Here is an 18,479-nt window from a genome sequence, read left to right as displayed (position 1 = left end):
CTCAGCCTCCTGAGTAGCTGGGACTATTGGCGCACACCACCATACCCAGCTAATTTTTGTATTTTTAGTAGAGACAGGGTTTCACCATGTTGGCCAGGATGGTCTCGATCTCTTCACCTCATGATCCACCAACCTCAGCTTCCCAAAGCTGGGATTACAGGTGTGAGCCACCACCTCCGGCCCATTGCCTATATTTTATAAATTGTATTAGTTCCTGAATTACTAATATTTGTATTAGTTCCTGAATTACTAATAAAGTTTCATAACTGTCATTATTACACTAGAAAGTATAATATTGGGAAAAATATAATTTAAAAACCTGAAAATAAATACTATATTGAGCTTTATGGGGTAGTAGCTCTACAAGTTATAATAATTACTTGATTTAATAAGTGCTATTATTGTTAAATATATTCCATTAATTTGCACTCTAGTTCCTACTTTCATTGTAAATGTTTAACTGGCAAATAAGACTTTGGATACAGATTCAGAGTAAAAATACTGAAACACTGATTTAAACATCCACCGCCACCCATGACATGATATTTCTTAACTCATTCCTGTAGCCACTACCTTCAAAGAACACTAGCAGCTTAAATTTAGGGGCTATATGAGCTACTAAATTTGTGACCTAATTTTCTTCAAAAACAGCCAAGATAATTCAAAATAACATTTTTACAAATAATAATTATAAGGAAGCGTAGTAAATTTCACCAACGCCAGTTTATCTCATAAGGATAGAGTTACTTGTCTATTTTGTTTGGGGATAAAAGAAAACATAAAAAGAAAAGGACGCCAGATGAATACTTTTGCTGCAATTAGTGGTGATGCATGTAGTGAACTGCTAAGTATCCATGACTAATCAAGATAGACAGGGCTGTCCCTTGCTAATCACAAAAGATATTGGCCTGTTTGTAGGAGAAAAGAGTGATTATATTGAAAAGAACAGTCAGCCATTACCAGGGCAAACTCTGTCAAGAGTGTCTGTGAATTATAAGACAAAAGGACAGAGGAAAAAATAAAGGCAGTGTTAATTATCTTTAAATGAGAAGGTATTTTTATATGCTCATGTATCTCATGGAAAGATGCATTGCTTTGTTTTCTTTTAGAAGATCTATTTTTTTAAAAGAACTCACTACTTGGTTAAGTAATGGAATTCATTGTCATAAAAATTAGTGGAGTAATTATTTCTTACAATACTGTAGAGCACATAAAACTTTATAATTATTTATTTTATATGACTTAAATGATCTTTAAATATTAATTAAAGCCAGTCAAGTGCAGAACAAAAGATGATGCCGAAGCAGCAGGTGGGCTGACATTTTGTTATGGCAATGCAGTTCTGTTTGTTTTCATCTTTCCATTATTTATGTAAACATACAATTAAGTCTTCGTTTATAATTTATAAATGATGTTTCTCTGCCAAACACAGGTTTAACTTTAAGTTTTGTTGTTTTTGCTGAGTCTTCTGTTTGGATACCATAGTTGGGTTCAGCAAATACCTTTGTCAGAGAATGAGAATTTGGAAACTAACTTTTACATAAGTCACCAATCCTTTCTAATACTCCTTTTTGGAGTTTTTTGAAATTTCTCTCTTTTCAAGATGATTGCATAGATCGAACTGTCCAAAGAGCAGTAAACATTCATAAATGCTCAGTTGTTCAGAAATATCTTTTCAAATTTCAAAGTCCTAATATTTTGAGTAACCTCTATGACTCTGGTGTAGCAGATGGTTCAGTGGGATTGAGGGTTGTGAAAGAGATGTCCAGAGAGTGGCAACAGTTTGGTCAGAGATTTCCCATTGACTTGATTTTTCCCGCCAGCCCTCAGAAAACCAGCCCTTCACAAACTATGAGAAGATCACAGAGGAGAAGGGGCTGAGGATTTTGAGAGAGTGTGACTCAAAAGAACAATCATCCAAGATGCATAAAGAAGAGAAACCAAAATCACTGTTTTTCAGAGTGAGAATTTTTTCTGTGGTCCAAGAAGAGATTGAGTTCATGTTTAGCTAGTGTAAGATATATGACTCTTGGGGAATGGGAGGCTGTCAAGAGTAAATTCTGAGTTTTCCCAGCTAATATATCTGTAGAGGATGCTAGAGCTTGTTTGAATCTTAAAAGAGAAATGGTTTTTGAGAGGAGGAGTAATTTGTGGTTTACACGTAACACTGGGAAGCCAGGATTTCACTTCCAGGACTGCAGAAAAGTTAGCTAACGGTTCCATTAGCTGAGTTGGCCAGAGAAAGAACAATAATTCTACCACTATCTGGAACCCACTCTACTGTCAGAAGACTGTTTCAGGCCTTGCACTTCAAGTGACTTGTCAGAAATTTTCTTTGGCTTTAGTTGTAGGCTGTGATGCACATCTAATAAGACTGTGATGTTTCTTACCTGAAACAAGTAAGAATACTATGCAGTGATTCCAATCAAAATCTTTTAAGCACAGGGAAAATTGTCAAGATCAACTAAATATAAGGCTTCTTATTTATTGCTTGTAAATTCTGCCAACCTCAGGGCCTGAAAAAGAAATCATGTTTTCTTTCACTGGATCCCTACACTTTTATTATTTCAGCAACATTCTCCTTTACTGTTTGTTTATAACTGAAAACCTCTTCAAATATATTAATGGAAGTAACTGGGCAAAGCTGTATAAAATGACTACACAAAAATAATTACAAAGGATAGGATATTCCCAGGTTTAGTTTATTTGTTTCTCTACCAACTTAGTCCTGTTTTGGTACTAAGCACAGTCTTGGTCTACCACTCCTGCCTCTTAAGTATGTCTCAGATGCTTGTATTTATCCTGTTCCCATTCTCAGCGCTTTTGCTCAGGGCACCGTCATCCCTTGTTTAGAAGGTTGCAATAGCTGGCTTCCTAACTGATCTCTCTGCTATCTGTCTGATCCCCACTTCTAGTTTTCTCCACACTGTAGCTAATGTCACTTTTCTAATGCACACATGCAGCATTTCTGTTTAACGTATTTTCATTCTACCTTATTTTGCTTAGTAAAAATGTCCAGAGCCTTTCTTGATCTCTCTCTCTCTTGCTCACTCGCTCACTCTTGTTCTCACTCTCTGGTCTTCTGTGTTTTAGCACATGTGTCTTTGTCTCTAGAGCTTTAATTGGAAAACTCTTCTGCCCCTCATCTCTGCCTTATTCCCTGCCAGCTTGCGGATTCCTGATTCCTCCTTCTAGTTTCCCTTTGGATGTTCCTCTTATAAAAAGACTTGTTCTCTTTCCACTAATACAGGCATTCCTCCTTTGTGCCCCTAAGCACCCTCTTCTTATTTAAAAATGTTCAAAAGGAGCAAAATCATCACTTGCTTCTTTCAACAGAGTGTAAATTCCTTAAGGACAACGTCCATTATAGTCCCTCAAGTGTTTAGTCCAGTACTTGGCACAAAGTAGGCAATCAGTATTTATTTGGTAAATTGAAAGTGATTTGACATCATTCCACAGCAATCTTTCTCAGTTCTCTTGGATAAAGAGGACATGGCAACATCAATTTTAGATGGTTTTCTAGACATAAAACTTGGTCTTACCCTGAAATAGCCAGAAGGGTGTCTGATATATTAAGCTGATTACTGTGTCTCCCTCAATCAGAAATTTTCCTGATCCAGCTCTTTGGAGACATTTTGCCTACCTTAAATGTCTACAGTGTGTTTCTCATTCACTCAGAAATTGTCCTGAACCAGCTCTCCAGAGATATTCAGCCTGTCTTTAAACCGTCTTTCTCTTGCTTTTAGCTCCCCTTATCCTTGGCTTTCACCTTCTGACTCATCACACTTTCCTTTTGCTCATGCACCCACATCAAGTGGATTGAAACTTTTTCTCCGAGTAACTGTTTTGTTTTCTGGTCACAGTTGGGTTCATCAAACATTTCACGCAAAAACCCACTATTTAACAAATTACAAACAAACATAAAGCATAATCATTGATGCAAATACGTGTATATCTTTGGAAAGACATATGTAACCTCGTGGTTAGCTGCTATTGAAGGGATTGTGAGTGATTAATGAGGAGGCATCACAGGCAGATATAGCCCAAAGTCTGTACCTGCCATTTAAGGTTACTTTAAAATTTAACAGGTTCAAATCATCAGTGTATTTTTATCAAAGATAAATCAGATTCAAAGCAAATAATAATATAATATCAAATATCTTTGAATTTTATTTGTGTTTTAATTGCTGATTTAGCAAGTCATTGAAAGTGAAATTATGGGACAGGCACAGTGGCTCACACCTGTAATCCTTGCAATTTGGGAGGCCGAGGTGGGTGGATCACCTGAGGTCAGGAGTTCAAGACTAGCTTGGCCATCAGGGTGAAACCCCATCTTTAAAAAAATAATAATAAATTAAAAAAAAAAACAGAAAGTGAAATTATGTAGGCTCTGTACCAATGCAGTTATAACTGAGACAAGCAAGAAGTAAGGTTGTAGTTTTATACAGGTAGATTTTTTTTTCTTTTGCAGCACTGGTATCTTCTTTAGTTCCTCCTGGAGAGCCCTTGGATAAGTGACATTTTGAGAAGTCACCAGAAGACAGAAGACAGCATCTGATTACTTTAGGGTTAATCGTTAACAACATGGTTGTACTAGTGACATTGTTTATAGTGTTCAATTAAATGCCAATTTAATGACACTCCACATTTAAACCGCAGTGCCGAGCCTTCATGTAGTTCCAGCCCAGAGGATTGACCAGCTGTCCACTCTTGCTGACCCTCCACATGCCATTCCTTCTATTTTTCAAGGATACAGGTAATTGCTAGTCCTGACGGAGACTTAAACAAGCCATTGTGTAGCTGTATCCATGATGTTTTTCTTAATAGGAAATGAATTGGCACTCTTCATAGCACCAAGTTCCCAACAGAAAACTGGGTTTGGATATTAATGTAGTAGCAATTGTGCTTCATGAAGCCTTGGCTGAATATTACACTCTACATTTGCAGCCCTTTATTATACCTTGCATTTTGAGAGGAATGATGACTGCATTACCAGCGACTAAGCAGCTGCAGGGTTATCTCTTCCACACAACCAATCCACTTGGGCTTTTGGAAATAGGGTTTTCATACCTGAAACGTATTCCCTTTCCAAGAGTGAGAGCATACAAGCTCACCAAGCAGTAATACTCAGCTATGATGAGACTGCCGGCCCCTGATAATTTGCATCTAAAGAAACCAATTTGAACCAAAATGCTGCTACTGAAATGTGTTTTTCTAATAGACTTCTATAAATGTATGATGTTTTGTGCATTCACATATCCTCAGGTGAATGAAAATAAAGTTAAGATCTATTTCACCCAGGTGTTGCACTAGCTACTTATTCAGATACATTCTGGAGATTATCTTTGATGGGAATGTATCTTCAAGATATCAATTGTATCCCCCTTCCTACTTCTTTTAACAAATACAGTAGACAAGAGCTTACTACATTATTTCTCTTCATGATGCAGATATTCAAGAGATAGTTTCCATATCAGAGAGCCTGACATTCTAATGGTTAAGATAGGCACAAACAGAAAATACAATGCAGTGTGGAGGTGAATATGATGTTGGTGGTATTGCACTAGGCAATACAGGGATGTAAAGGAGAGAGACCTGGTCAATACAACAGAAGAAAAATTAACAAAGAAGTCATATACGGAAAAAAAAAGGGTTAAATCATCAATATGAGATGATTTAACCACTTGGTCCACATAACTATATTATTAGCTTCTAGAATATCAGTTTTTAAATATGCCATGTATCACCTACCAGGGAAGTATATGCTGGTATGTGACATCTGGTGATGATAATAGCATCAACCTGAGTAAATTGAGAATCAAATATCTCATTTAAACTCCTTAATAAAGCACACAGCAACATCTAGCATGTGGCAATTGTAAACATTATTTATTATTATTAATGGAAGAGAATCAAATAGTTTGTTGTTAAGAATATTTATACTTTCATAAAAATAGGTATAGAGGGAGACAGCAACAAAGAGACAGAGAGAGAGAAACATTGAGGAGAGAATAACACATTGTTTATTAGATGTTAATACTACAGAAGACCTCTTGAGGAATTCTGCTTTATAGCAAGCCACATTGAAACATTCTATTTTAACAAAATTATAAGGATAGGCAAGCTGTACTTGAGTATACTGGTTTGTTATGGGCACACCTTTTTCTTTTTCTTTTTTTTTTTTTAATCGCTTCTAGCTATTCTAGTGAGAATTTAATTAAACGTTCTTACTTGAATAAATAACCTGATAAAATGAGCTCAGTGATGAGCTACTGAATGGAGGGGATTGTCTTTGGTGATTGATGGCTTTGAGGATGCAATGCTGAATTTATTTTGCTTCGTATTCCAACTCTCAAGTGGTGTTTGATTTTAGGTATGAACTTTCTGGATCATAACATTGAATCAAAATTCCCAGGAACTCAGGTCAATTATTTGAACTATTAATATTTCTTAATTTGTGGAACAATGTCATTACCACATCATGTAAAATTTCTTCCTTATTTTATTCCAGTACCTGTTTCCCTGCCCTTCTTTTGTAACCATATAATGAGGTCAGTTTAAGATTTTTTGAATGTGTGCGTACTCTTGGAAATGTTCGGTGTTTCTGAAGTTACTATTCTTTTCCAATTTTGGTTAAACATGTGTAGTTACATATGTGATGCAGTGCTGTAATCTTTTCTTTCTTCATTGCTTTACTCAACACTAAGTTTTGATGCATTCATATCATTGTGCATGTTAACTAGTTTATTTATTCTAAGTGACACACATAGTTTCCATTATCTATAGCCAAGAGCACAATTTTTGTATCATGTGGTATTCACATACTTAATTTCACCAAATATTCTCATACTGTTCACCAGAAGGTTTGTGATGGTTTTTGCTACCATCAGAAATGCAGGGCTGGGTGCAGTGACTCATGCCTGTAATCCCAGCACTTTGGGAGGCTGAGGTGGTTGGATCGTGAGATCAGGAAATCAAGACCATCCTGGGAACATGGTGAAACCTGTCTATACTAAAAATACAGAAAATTAGCCAGGCGTGGTGGCATGCACCTGTATTCCCAGCTACTAGGGAGGCTGAGGCAGGAGAATCACTTGAACCCGGGAGGTGGAGGTTGCAGTGAGCGGAGATTCCGCCCCTGCACTCCAGCCTGGGTGACAGAGGGAGACTCAGTCTCAAAAAAAAAAAAGTAGGGTGGATGCCATCAATCTATTATTTATTTACAGAGAAAAAATTTTTGACACAAAACTTATGTGCATATTTTGTAATACAGAGAAGTAAATCTCTGTAGTGAATGTTGCATGATATACCATTTAAGCAAAACAGCCTGGCATGTCTTATGTCAAGGAGATGCTGAGTATTTGTTGGGAAATTGAACTGAATGAAGTGGACTTCTGGCTCTGTCACTTATGAGGTGTGTCACCTTGAATAAATTACTGAACCTCTTAGTTCTTTCATCTCTAAGATGGATAAATTATACTTATTTTATTGGATTGTTTAAAAGATTTAGTTAAGCCTTAAGAAACAGCAAACATTAGCTATTACTGTTATTATTTTATTCTTGTCATTGTTGTTATTCAGTGATGCCATAGAGCTTCAACTGCAAGACAATTTTGAAAAGTAAGTTAAAGCCTCCCAACATCTATCCCTCTATTACACTGTTCCCAGTAGACTGCTTTTTGGTTCTCAAATACTTAAACTTCATATAATGCATTAACTGTCAATACATTTATAGTTGATGTTTACATAGGAAATTTTATTTGCATTTGGAAAACAAAATACAATTTTTTTTTTAAAAGACAGGGTCACCTAGCCTGGAGTGTAGAAATGCAATCATAGCTCACTGCAGCCTTGAAATCTTATGCTCAAGTGATCCTCTTGCCTCACCCTCCCGAGTAGTTGGGACTATAGGCCTGCACCACCATACCCAGCTAATTTTAAATATTAGTAGTGATGGGGTTCTCACATTGCTGCCTGTGCTGGTCTTGAACTCCTAGCCTCAGCTAATCCTCCTACCTGGGCATCCCAAAGTACAGAGATCACAGGCGTGAGCCACTGTGCAAGGCCGAAATACAATAGTTTTTGAGAAAACAGTGTATAGTAAGTACTCAAGTTTCATTTTAACTATAGTAACACATGACAATCACATGTAGATGTTTTGAAAAAAGCGGTATGCATAAACTAAGAAGACAAGTACTGGGATATTTCTGGCTGTTAGAGTCATCACAGCATCATTCTCAATGTGAGCCATTCCCTGCCTGGTGCATTTGTCCTGACATGTTTCCAGAATGCCTTTCAAAGTTTTACCAAGTATTATATAATAAACACCCCCTTCAAATCAAGAAATTATTATTTTGACTTTTTAATAATAGCTGACCAGTTGCAGTGGCTCACACCTGTAATTTCAGCACTTTGGGAGGCTGAGGCAGGCAGATTACTTGAGGTCAGGGGTTTGAGACCAGCCTGGGTAACTTAGCAAACGCTTTCTTTACTAAAAATACAAAATGAGCTGGGCATGGTGGCATGCGCTTGTAATCCCACCTGCTTGGGAAGGTGAGGCAGGAGAATTGCCTGAGCCTGGGAGGCAGAGGTTGCAGTGAGCTGAGACTGAGCCACTCCACTCCCGCCTGGATGATACAATGAGACTCTGTCTCAAATAATAATAACAATAATAATAGCCATTCTGACTGGTATGAAATGGTATCTCATTGTGGTTTTGATTTGCATTTCTTTAATGGTTAATGATGTGAGACTTTTTTCATGCTTGCTGGCTACATGCGTGTCTTCTTTTGAAAAGTGTCTATTCATGTCCTTTTCCCACTTTTTAATGGGGTTGTTCGTTTTGTGATTGTAAATTTGTTTAAGTTCCTTATGATTCTGGATAGTAGACCTTCGTTGAACGCGTAGTTTGCAAATATTTTCTCCCATTCTGCAGGCTGTTTATTCTGCTCTTTTACTTTTCTCCCGTTCTGCAGGCTATTTACTAAAGAAGTTCTTTAGTTTAATTAGGTATCAATTGTCCATTTTCTTTTTTGTTGCAATTGCTTTTGACATCACTGTCATGAAATCTTAGCCAGGTCCTATGTGTAAAGTGGTATTTCCTGGGTTATCTTCTTGAGTTTTTATAGTTTTAGTTTTACATTCAGGTAATTAATCCATCTTGAGTTGATTTGTGTATAGTGAGAGGTAGGGGTCCAATTTCAGTCTTCTGCCTATGGCTTGCCAGTTATCCCAGCACCGTTTGTTGAATAAGGAGTCCTTTTATATTGCTTGTGTTTGTTGACTTCGTCAAAGAGCAGATGCTGGCAAGGTTGCAGAGAAAAGGGACTGCTTATACACTGCTGGTGGGAATGTAATTAGTTTAGCCATTAAAGAAAGTAGTGTGAAGATTCCTCAAAGCACTTAAAACAGAATTATCATTTGACCCAGCAATTTCATTATTGGGTATATACCCAAAAAATATAAATCACTCTGTCATAAAGACACATGCACACATATGTTCATCACAGCACTCAACCCAAATGTCCGTCAGCAATAGACTGGATAAAGAAAATGGGGAACCTATACACCATGGAATATTATGTAGCCATAAAAAGAACACGATTATGTGTTTTACAGGAACATGGATGGAGCTGGAGGCCACTATCCTAAGCAAACTAATTCAGAAGCAGAAAAACAAATGCCACTTATAAGTGGGACCTAAACAAGAACACATGGACACAAAGAAGGGAACGATAGACACCAGGACCTACTTGAGGGCAGAGGGTGGGAGGAGAGAGAAGATCAGAGAACTACCTATTGGGTATTATGCTTATTACCTCGGTGATGAAATAATCTGTACACCAACCCCCTGAGACATGCGCTTATAAGGCAAACCTGCGTATGTACCACTGAATATAAAGTAAAAGTTTAAAAAAGAGAAAGTATTAAGGAAGCTACAAATAAGAAAACAAGTAAATGAAAAAACATAGAATAGATATTTTTATACACAAAAACAACTGTTGCACTAATTATATCAATTATTTGACATTTAGGAAACAATGTTGAATAATTTCACATCCAAGCATACTTCTATATAGGGGTTTTTCCTATTTTATTTACATTTAGGAAATAAGTTGATCGGTTAGAATGGATCCATGTTCTGTAGGAGCTGCATCTTGTAATATTTGGTGGGCCTCCTTTAACTAAAATAATATAAAATTATCTTACCTTAATGAACATTGCAAATATTCATTGGTAGTTTCTTCCCAGGATCTTGGAAGGGGCTCATGCAAATGAAGGACTTTGATGGTTAAGTTTCATCGATTTTATAATAAATCAACTTTTGGAATTTGGGATTGACATATAATGTATCATAATCTTTTTTTTTTACACATTAGGAAATAGATACCCAGTTAACATTTTGGCACAGAACATCTGATTGTCTGAAATGTATTGCTGACTGATATAAAGTAGAATATTCCTCTCCTGAGATGGAAATAAACTATGAAGAAAAAGAAAAATGAATGGGAGAAAGGGGTAAAAAAAACCCTTCAAGTAATTGTAGCTAAAACTTTCTCTTTAGTTCTTTGTTACCTGATAAGTCACTACCAATTCTGTTTTTAATTTTGACTTATTTGTTACTAATAAGTGCATCAGCCCTTGAATTCTCAATGTAATTGAACTGGTTTTACTTGTAGGGGCAATCACAAGCAATTTTATTTCTATTTCCTTTTGTACTTAACGCTACATGGAGCTATTTTAGTCCCTTGCTTTGGGATGAAAACTCATGCAGATTCCATGACTTTTATCATCATTCTTAAGATGGTAAAAGTCTCCTAGTATTTTGAATTTGAGTCACAATTCAAAATGTAAAATGTCCAGTCCTATGTAGAATAAAAATTTCAAACATGAGTTCCAGTTTATATTTTCCTCCTTCATTTATCCCCTCTACTTTTTTTGACATCCCCTCTTGGGTATTTTCTGACCTCTTCTAAATGTGAAGTATGGGGCAAAAGAATGAATAAGGGGAGGGTGCAGAAAGTCTGAATTCATGGCTCTTTCTGACCCTATCCCCGAGGTTTTCTCACCTGCAGTTCCCCGGACAGAGCAAATGAGTATCTCTTCAGGTCAGTCACTTTTTTCTCATCCTTGTACATCCCTCAACTTCTTTATTATTTTCTCCAGGTTTTTGTTTTTGTTTCCCTTTCAAGGAAGCCATCTCAAACAGGAGGTAAGATGGCCCCATCCTGACTCTACAATCTGGTGCATGGAAGACATTTATATACTCTTTGCCCTGGTAGACTCTGCTGCCCCACAATTGCGCCTCTGTCTGTGTAGCTTCAAAGCAAGAAACCAGCCCACCTTTGCCCTCTCTGCTTTTCAGGCAAAAGTCAGAAAAAATCAGGCTACTGAATCTCCAAACTGCAAGGCGCATATTTTAACTTCTCCAAATGGCATATAATGAAGCACTCCCAACCCTTGTTCTTATGGGTAGTAGGGGTAGGACTCATGGGTGTACCAACCACCAACTATAAAATTCCCCTTCTCTGTATTTTATAGCTTCAATGTTGATAAACGCATTTAGAAATTCTATGCCTTGTTTCCTACCATCTTTTTTGAAATTGTTTTATCCTTAAACGGAGACTGACTTAAAATGTGTTTTGATTCTCTTAGTACTTTATCCAAAAACATCCTTAAGAAATGATGAAGTGAAATACTTGTGGCAAACCTATATATTTTTGGTATGAGTTTTTCTAGTCTGTGTATGGTAAGTAAATAAAATGTAATGTTTAGTGGCTCTTTTTGTATTTATAGCATGGTATCTTTAGTCATCTGTTTAAAAGGGTATTAAATATTTACTCTGTAAAAGTCCTTAGTCATTTTTTCTTAACAATGTTAATCGAAGTTATATAAATGTTATGAGACTAGTATCTTTCATATAGTATGAAATATGCCATTAGAATTTAGCCCTGACCTGAAACAACAGAGTGAAAAATGCCTCAGGGAAACATATTGGTCCTTCAACTTCAACTTACAAGGAGCATGTAAGACTGAGATTTTTTGTCCAGTTTTTTTTTTTAATGTTTTCTGTTAAAATAAAAACTACTTTCGCTTGCTATAAAATGTCTGTCCTTTAAGGACAGTTATGCCAAATATTATGAATGATATGATTACTGGGAGATAGACAGACAGACACACACACACACATACACACACACACACACACACACACACACGACCTTTTTCCTACAATGCCACAGAAGTGTCAGAATTTATAAGGAAATAAATTGGCAATCAACAGGCTAAAAAAAAAAAATCCAGAAAACCAACAAATACTGAGAAAGAAAAATAAGACTGAATTACAGGGAACATGAGAACATATTTTTTGCCCTTCCAAACTTATTGGGATCCTCCACTTATATGATAGAAACTACAGAAATAAAAATGTTTCAAAAATTATTTATTTATTATCTTCACAGAGAATGCATGTTTAAGTGACTACCAATATAATTAAAATCAGATATGATCAACATCTTCTTTTAGGTAAAATTTAAAATTTTAAATCCTTGCCTATATGTAAATTAGAAATGGCTTATTTTAAAAAGACCATATTCTTTCCAGAAAGAAAAAAACTCTTTATATAACAGTGATTGTTTTATTCTGTTCAATATATTAAGCTTAGAATAGATGAAAAATATTACTTTTAATATTAATTATTTATTTTCATTATATTTACAACAGCTGACAGTTTTAGTAATAAGATGGTGGGGGCAATTTCTATTTTCAATCATGTCTCTTAGTAGTAATACAAAAATAATAATTCCAATTCAGGACCTGGGTAGATCGAATAAAAATATCACAGGTTTAGTTCATGTAAGTTAAGATACTTTTATTCTGACCCTAAAATAGAGCTTTATTTTTCTTTTTTAAAAAAAGCTAGTCAAGTGTGGTTGTTGGGGAAGACAATGTTAAATCAGGTTAACAATAACTGAAGGTGCTCTGACCAACTGGAGCTTTCATATAGTTAAAAAAGCCTTTTGGTAGCATTAGATTCAGGCTAACTATACACTGCTAATAAGTCTTTCTTTGCCAAAGTCATATTCAAGGTAAGGTATGCTAAAGGAGTGTTTTTAAGTTTTAATTTAGTTTTTTTTTTTTTTTTTTTTTTTAATTCCAGTGTCTGCTGTGCTGTTTGGAAAACAAAAATCTTTAACAAAATCAAGGAAATCAAATTTGAGAACTTCTTGAACGGCTGTTTCACTTTATAATGAAAACCCAAGCTCAACTCTTCACTGAGCACACTTTTTTGCTATCACTTTGATCCCTGGGTACATGTAACACAATGCAAAGTGCAAATATATACTTGCTAACTTATTTGAGACCCTTCTCTCCATTAATCCTATGTAGAATTATGATAGCCCAACATGATAATTTGTATAAATGCATTAACATTTGGATTAATATAACCGATAAATCTCAGTCTATCTACTTTTTAAGACTACCATTTTGCATTCTTTATACTGGACTTATGGCATTTAAAAATTTCAATGGTATTTGAAATACAAGCATAAAGCTAAGGGATTGAGATCCTAGATTTCAACTATGAAATTTTAAGTCAAGGGAAAATAATAATTCAAGGGTAGTTTAAGATAATTGTTTAATTTTACAGTCAAGAAAATTGAGGTTGTGCAGGTGAAACCAATAGGTGACGTGTTGTGATCACCAATTAAAATTGGAACATCACCAGAGCACGAGCTTCTCATGTGCCACTAATCCAGGGCTCTGTCAATCAAGACTGAACCCAAGAATGAAGAAATAGGAAATAAATATGCTTTCCAATCTCAAGTCATCCGAAATTTATTTTAAAAAGCTTAAACTAATAATTTATACTGCTTTAGCCCTGCTACTTTCATTCTTATTCATAAATAACAGTTCACACATAGTAAATACTTGATAAATATTTGTTGAAATGAATTAAATTTATTCAAGGATAAATATAGTGTACCACATCTTTTCAAGGCTTCACAACATTAATATCAATTCATGAGTTTCACAAGCTCTGAGGTTCTACTTACTCGATAGCAGCATCTGTCCGTTACCTAAAAGCTCTGTTAATTCTGAGACTATAAAGCAGGTGGTCTCCCATGTGCTCAAGGATATATCACCTTGTGTTGTTTTGCTCTGAGTTAAGGAGATATCTTTGTCTCTCTGCCTTCTGTACCCTTCATTTGACTATGTGCCCCCACAGGGCAGTGACATCCTCCAGTGGTGGCCACCTAATCCTTTCACCATGCCAAAGTATTCTATGATCAGGGATAGAGATGAGGAGAATGGTTCTTTCCCTACATTTCTGCAATTCTCTCTTCCTGAGGCCTAAAACCCCATGGCTAGATCACACATACAAAAGGGTAGAAGAGCTAATACATAAACCCAGTTAGCCTGGCTCTAAACTCCCCATAGACTGTGTGGGGTGTGGCCGATCTATTTCATACTTTAAATCCTCCTGTGCTGTCTGAGGATCATGCATATTATGTCTATCTTCAGTCTTCAGGCAAACCAACACCATGGACATACAAATTATTATTATTATTATTATTTTGGTGGGGAGAATGGAAAGGGAAAGGACTTTCTCCATCTTCACTTTCTAGAAGTGTCCTAGTCACAGCTCCAGGCTTTCAACTCAATTCATTGCAATGAAACAGAAAGGTTTTTCATTCTATGATATGTTTTTATAATTTTTCTTTGTATTTTAACTTACTTATGGATCTAAGGCCTATGATCTGGTTTTGAAAAGCTAGACAGCAGTATTCAATTGTTTGTTGTTTTAGAAAGTATACTTTTCTCTATAGTGTTGATACATTATAAACAATTCTAAAATCTCACTGTCTTACCACATGATTTCTTGCTCATGCATTTTTACAGGCCAGCTCTGGCAATGCTGAGCTCAGATGGCATCAGCTGGGCTGGGATCCCGGCTGCAAGTGAAAGCTCAGTGTTTGTTCTTATTCCAGAACTAATGGCTCTACTCAACATATTCTCATCACAGATGACAAAAACACAAGCAGCCAAGACAGGTTATTCAAGTATATTCATTACCTCTATCTTCATTGCATTAAATAACATTCCAACAACCAAAGCAAGTTACATGGTTCTACCCAAAGTTAACTGCATAAGAATGAACACTCCACCCACTCCACTGGAAGGCCCTGTTAAGAGTCATGAGACAAAAGATTTGGATGTAATCCTATTACAGTGAGTGGGTGTGGGTAGTGAAGAGTTGAGAACCTTAATCCACTTACCACAGTTATCAATAATGACGGTAACAATGGTAATAGTGATGATGATGATGTAAACAAGTTTTCTGTTCCCCAGCTTTTAACATTAAGCTTCATTCACCCTGATATTTTTATCCTTAATATTAAGCCTAATAAGTTGGCCTTACAGGAATTTTTTTTTTTCTCTGTGAGCCACTAAACAGCACTTTAATAAGGAGAAAAAGAAATTCCTTATCAGCGAAGAGAGGCATGCATTGGACATGATATGTTACTGCTAGACAGAGTACAGGATGTGGAAATTTGCTTTGAAAATGTGACACCCAAATTAACATCCTAACTCCCATGAGCTTGAGTATTAGGGAGAGAGGACTGTAGTCTCAACTGCATAAATTTAAAAGAGGCTTTTAAAAATAAAAATACAGGCTGCAGTATTTTGTTGCTTAGATAATAAGAGTGGGAATGGGGGTTTCTTCTTCCCACTTTTCGGACACTCCTAACACCCCGTAGCCTGAAAATAAAGGAGGAACAGTCTGCAAGTGAATTAAAAGCAGGGGAGGATTAAGGCCATCCCCATTGTTGAGATGTGATGACTTAACAGGATAGACAGAGGGAAGAGAAAAGTAGCAGACCGCATGGCAAGTGAGAGAACCGGCTTTAGTATGTACACAGACATCTTACTGGAGAGGAAAATTCAAGGAAGAATTTTACTGCCACTGCAGGCTGTGCGTTTGAAGGCATCCTGGCTTATCTTATTATTGTTGTTGTTGTTATTCATTACCGCTATTACTTATATATTAGTGTTTTGACGTTATTGATGCGACAAGATGGTGAACTTTGTCGATTCTTTTGTTCATGAGACAAATGCAATTACCCAGCTCCACTTTGCTTGGGCTATGATATAGGAAACAAAATTAGACCTATCTTAAGAAAACAAGAATGAAGAATAGCTTATCAGATCAAAAAAATTACTGTCATTTGGATAAGAATTTGCCTGATGTACAAAAATTTGCTTGGTACTCTCAAGTTTTTATGTTTCCATAATATGCTACATAAGTGCTAGAATTTATTTACTGGTATCTAGTTAGAAGAAAATAAAAGTTACCCCATCAGTAACACAAAATTTTATTCCAATATTTTTCATCACATGAGGGACATTCCACAGGCTATAAAAATTCTCAATAAAACTGTAAACCTCATTGAATTGTCTCACACTGAGTTGAATATCAGTAAAACTACAATTTTATTGGTAAGTGCTGGACAGCAAAAATGGGAATCACATTGATTTACATTATCATAGTTTAATATCCTTTAATAGACATTGTTCCTTAGGTTTACTTTTCAAATATCTTTCTTCCCTCTTTAAAACTACTTTTTCTGTGGGACTTTCTTTCTCAAAAATTTCATCTATTTCCGTGTTCTAAGTATGAATGAATCCTGAAAGTTTATCCCTAGATTAGTATTTCAGTCTCCTTGACACTCAGCCTTGGATATCTACAAGGAACTGAAATTTGGCAGGTTAAAAAACAAGCCCATTCATTTTTATACCTCAATATTTCCCAAAACATTTATGTCCTCTAGACTTTTTTATTTCATTAAATGGATCTAGATTTTTGAACTTGATGATTATCCCTCCTTTATTTTTTTGTACTTAACAATGCAAATTCCATTTTTATAATATGTCAATACTTTATTCTTACATTTCCATCTTTAGACCATTTCCTCTACTGCAGAGCCTCTTAATTCCTTAACTATTTGAAAAGTCCTTCCAAATGTAATTCTCAGGGTTATTTCTGCTATCTTCTTTATTTGTCAACAGTACCCCACTGCTGATTAGTCTTCTCAAGGTGCAATCCCTCTGCTACTCTATCTACCTTTGGGGTCCACTTCAAATGCCATTACTTCATTAGAACTTTTTCCAGTGTCATAATTGTATACATATATATAACTATATATACACTGCCATTGACAGCCTTAGTGTGAATACATTCCACCAAATGGATGTTACACACAATTTGAATGTATTAATTTGAATGGATATTGGTATCCATTCAATAGGATATATATGAAATATACTATATATATATACTTTATACATACTATATATATATATATATATATAGAGAGAGAGAGAGAGAGAGATAGAGAGAGAGAGAGAGAGAGAGAGAGTGAGAGTCCATATCAATCTGGAAGATACACATAAAGCTAAATAATTGAAGTAAATTTAATAGGATTGAGTTACACATTGTTACTTTGGAAATATTGTAGTGGTGGTTTCAATAATATAGACCTATTTCAATATTATAGACTCTTGGTCATGTGAATTTTTTGTAAAAATTTTCCCTGATATATCATCACCCATGATTAATGTTTTTGGAAATGTGATCAATTTTATGTTGATTCCCTCATTTCCCCCCACCAAGTATAAAATTGAGATGCCAAGCATGGTGAGTTACTCATCTTTGTATTCCAGGCTGTAACTTGCATGAAAAAGATGAACATTAAATATTTACTAAATTTTATCAGTGAGTCTACTTAGGCTCTATGGATTTATAATTTATTTTCCAGCAAAAAAGGGGAATTATCTATCTATCTATCTATCTATCTATCTATCTATTTATCATGAGTCTATCTATCTATCTCCCTATCTACTTACTTATCTCTCTATCAAATATATTTCTTCCACTTGTGATGCAATTGAAGAATTACTTAGGGCCACATTGCTACCCGGGAACACAAATGCTCACAAATAACTATTAATATTATTTTGCTTTGATTTATTGGAAAATATTTTTCCTCTAAACTGGGAAAGACATTAATGCTTTCTATTAGGATAAAGTGACTGCTAAAAATACTGGAGGTTCTTTTCACCGAAGAGTTAGGCTATTGAGTCAGAAGCTATTGCCATTGACAGTATTAGTGTAAATGCATTCCACAAAGTGGATGTTACACACAATTTGAATGAGTTAATCTGAATGGATATTGGTATTGAAAATGGCATATTTTCAGTGAAATTGAATGAAGCATTCTAATTTGTCTTCAAATTCAGTAAAATTTCAATTAATAGGAGAAAAAACAGGGAGATATGCAATTCATATACCCAGTAATTCTTTAGCTAGTTATCCTCTACATTTGCTGTTTTCTATTTTCCTGTATTACCCAGTCTAAAGCAACTTCTACTGCTTCTCCCATGATAGTTAGAGTTGCACATATACTGAATCTTAT

General features: G+C 35.5%; 1 pseudogene; it reads left to right on the top strand.

Annotated features, from left to right (window-relative positions):
* The first annotated feature begins 4,980 nt into the window (after positions 1 to 4,980).
* Positions 4,981 to 18,479, top strand: part of LOC108310567 — a 46,100-nt pseudogene continuing 32,601 nt past the window's right edge.

This window comes from Cebus imitator, unplaced genomic scaffold, assembly GCF_001604975.1.
Source record: "Cebus imitator isolate Cc_AM_T3 unplaced genomic scaffold, Cebus_imitator-1.0 Scaffold105, whole genome shotgun sequence".
NCBI classification, from domain to species: Eukaryota; Metazoa; Chordata; class Mammalia; order Primates; family Cebidae; genus Cebus; species Cebus imitator.
Note: the sequence above shows the minus strand (reverse complement) of the source record. Positions and strands in the feature narration are given on the sequence as shown.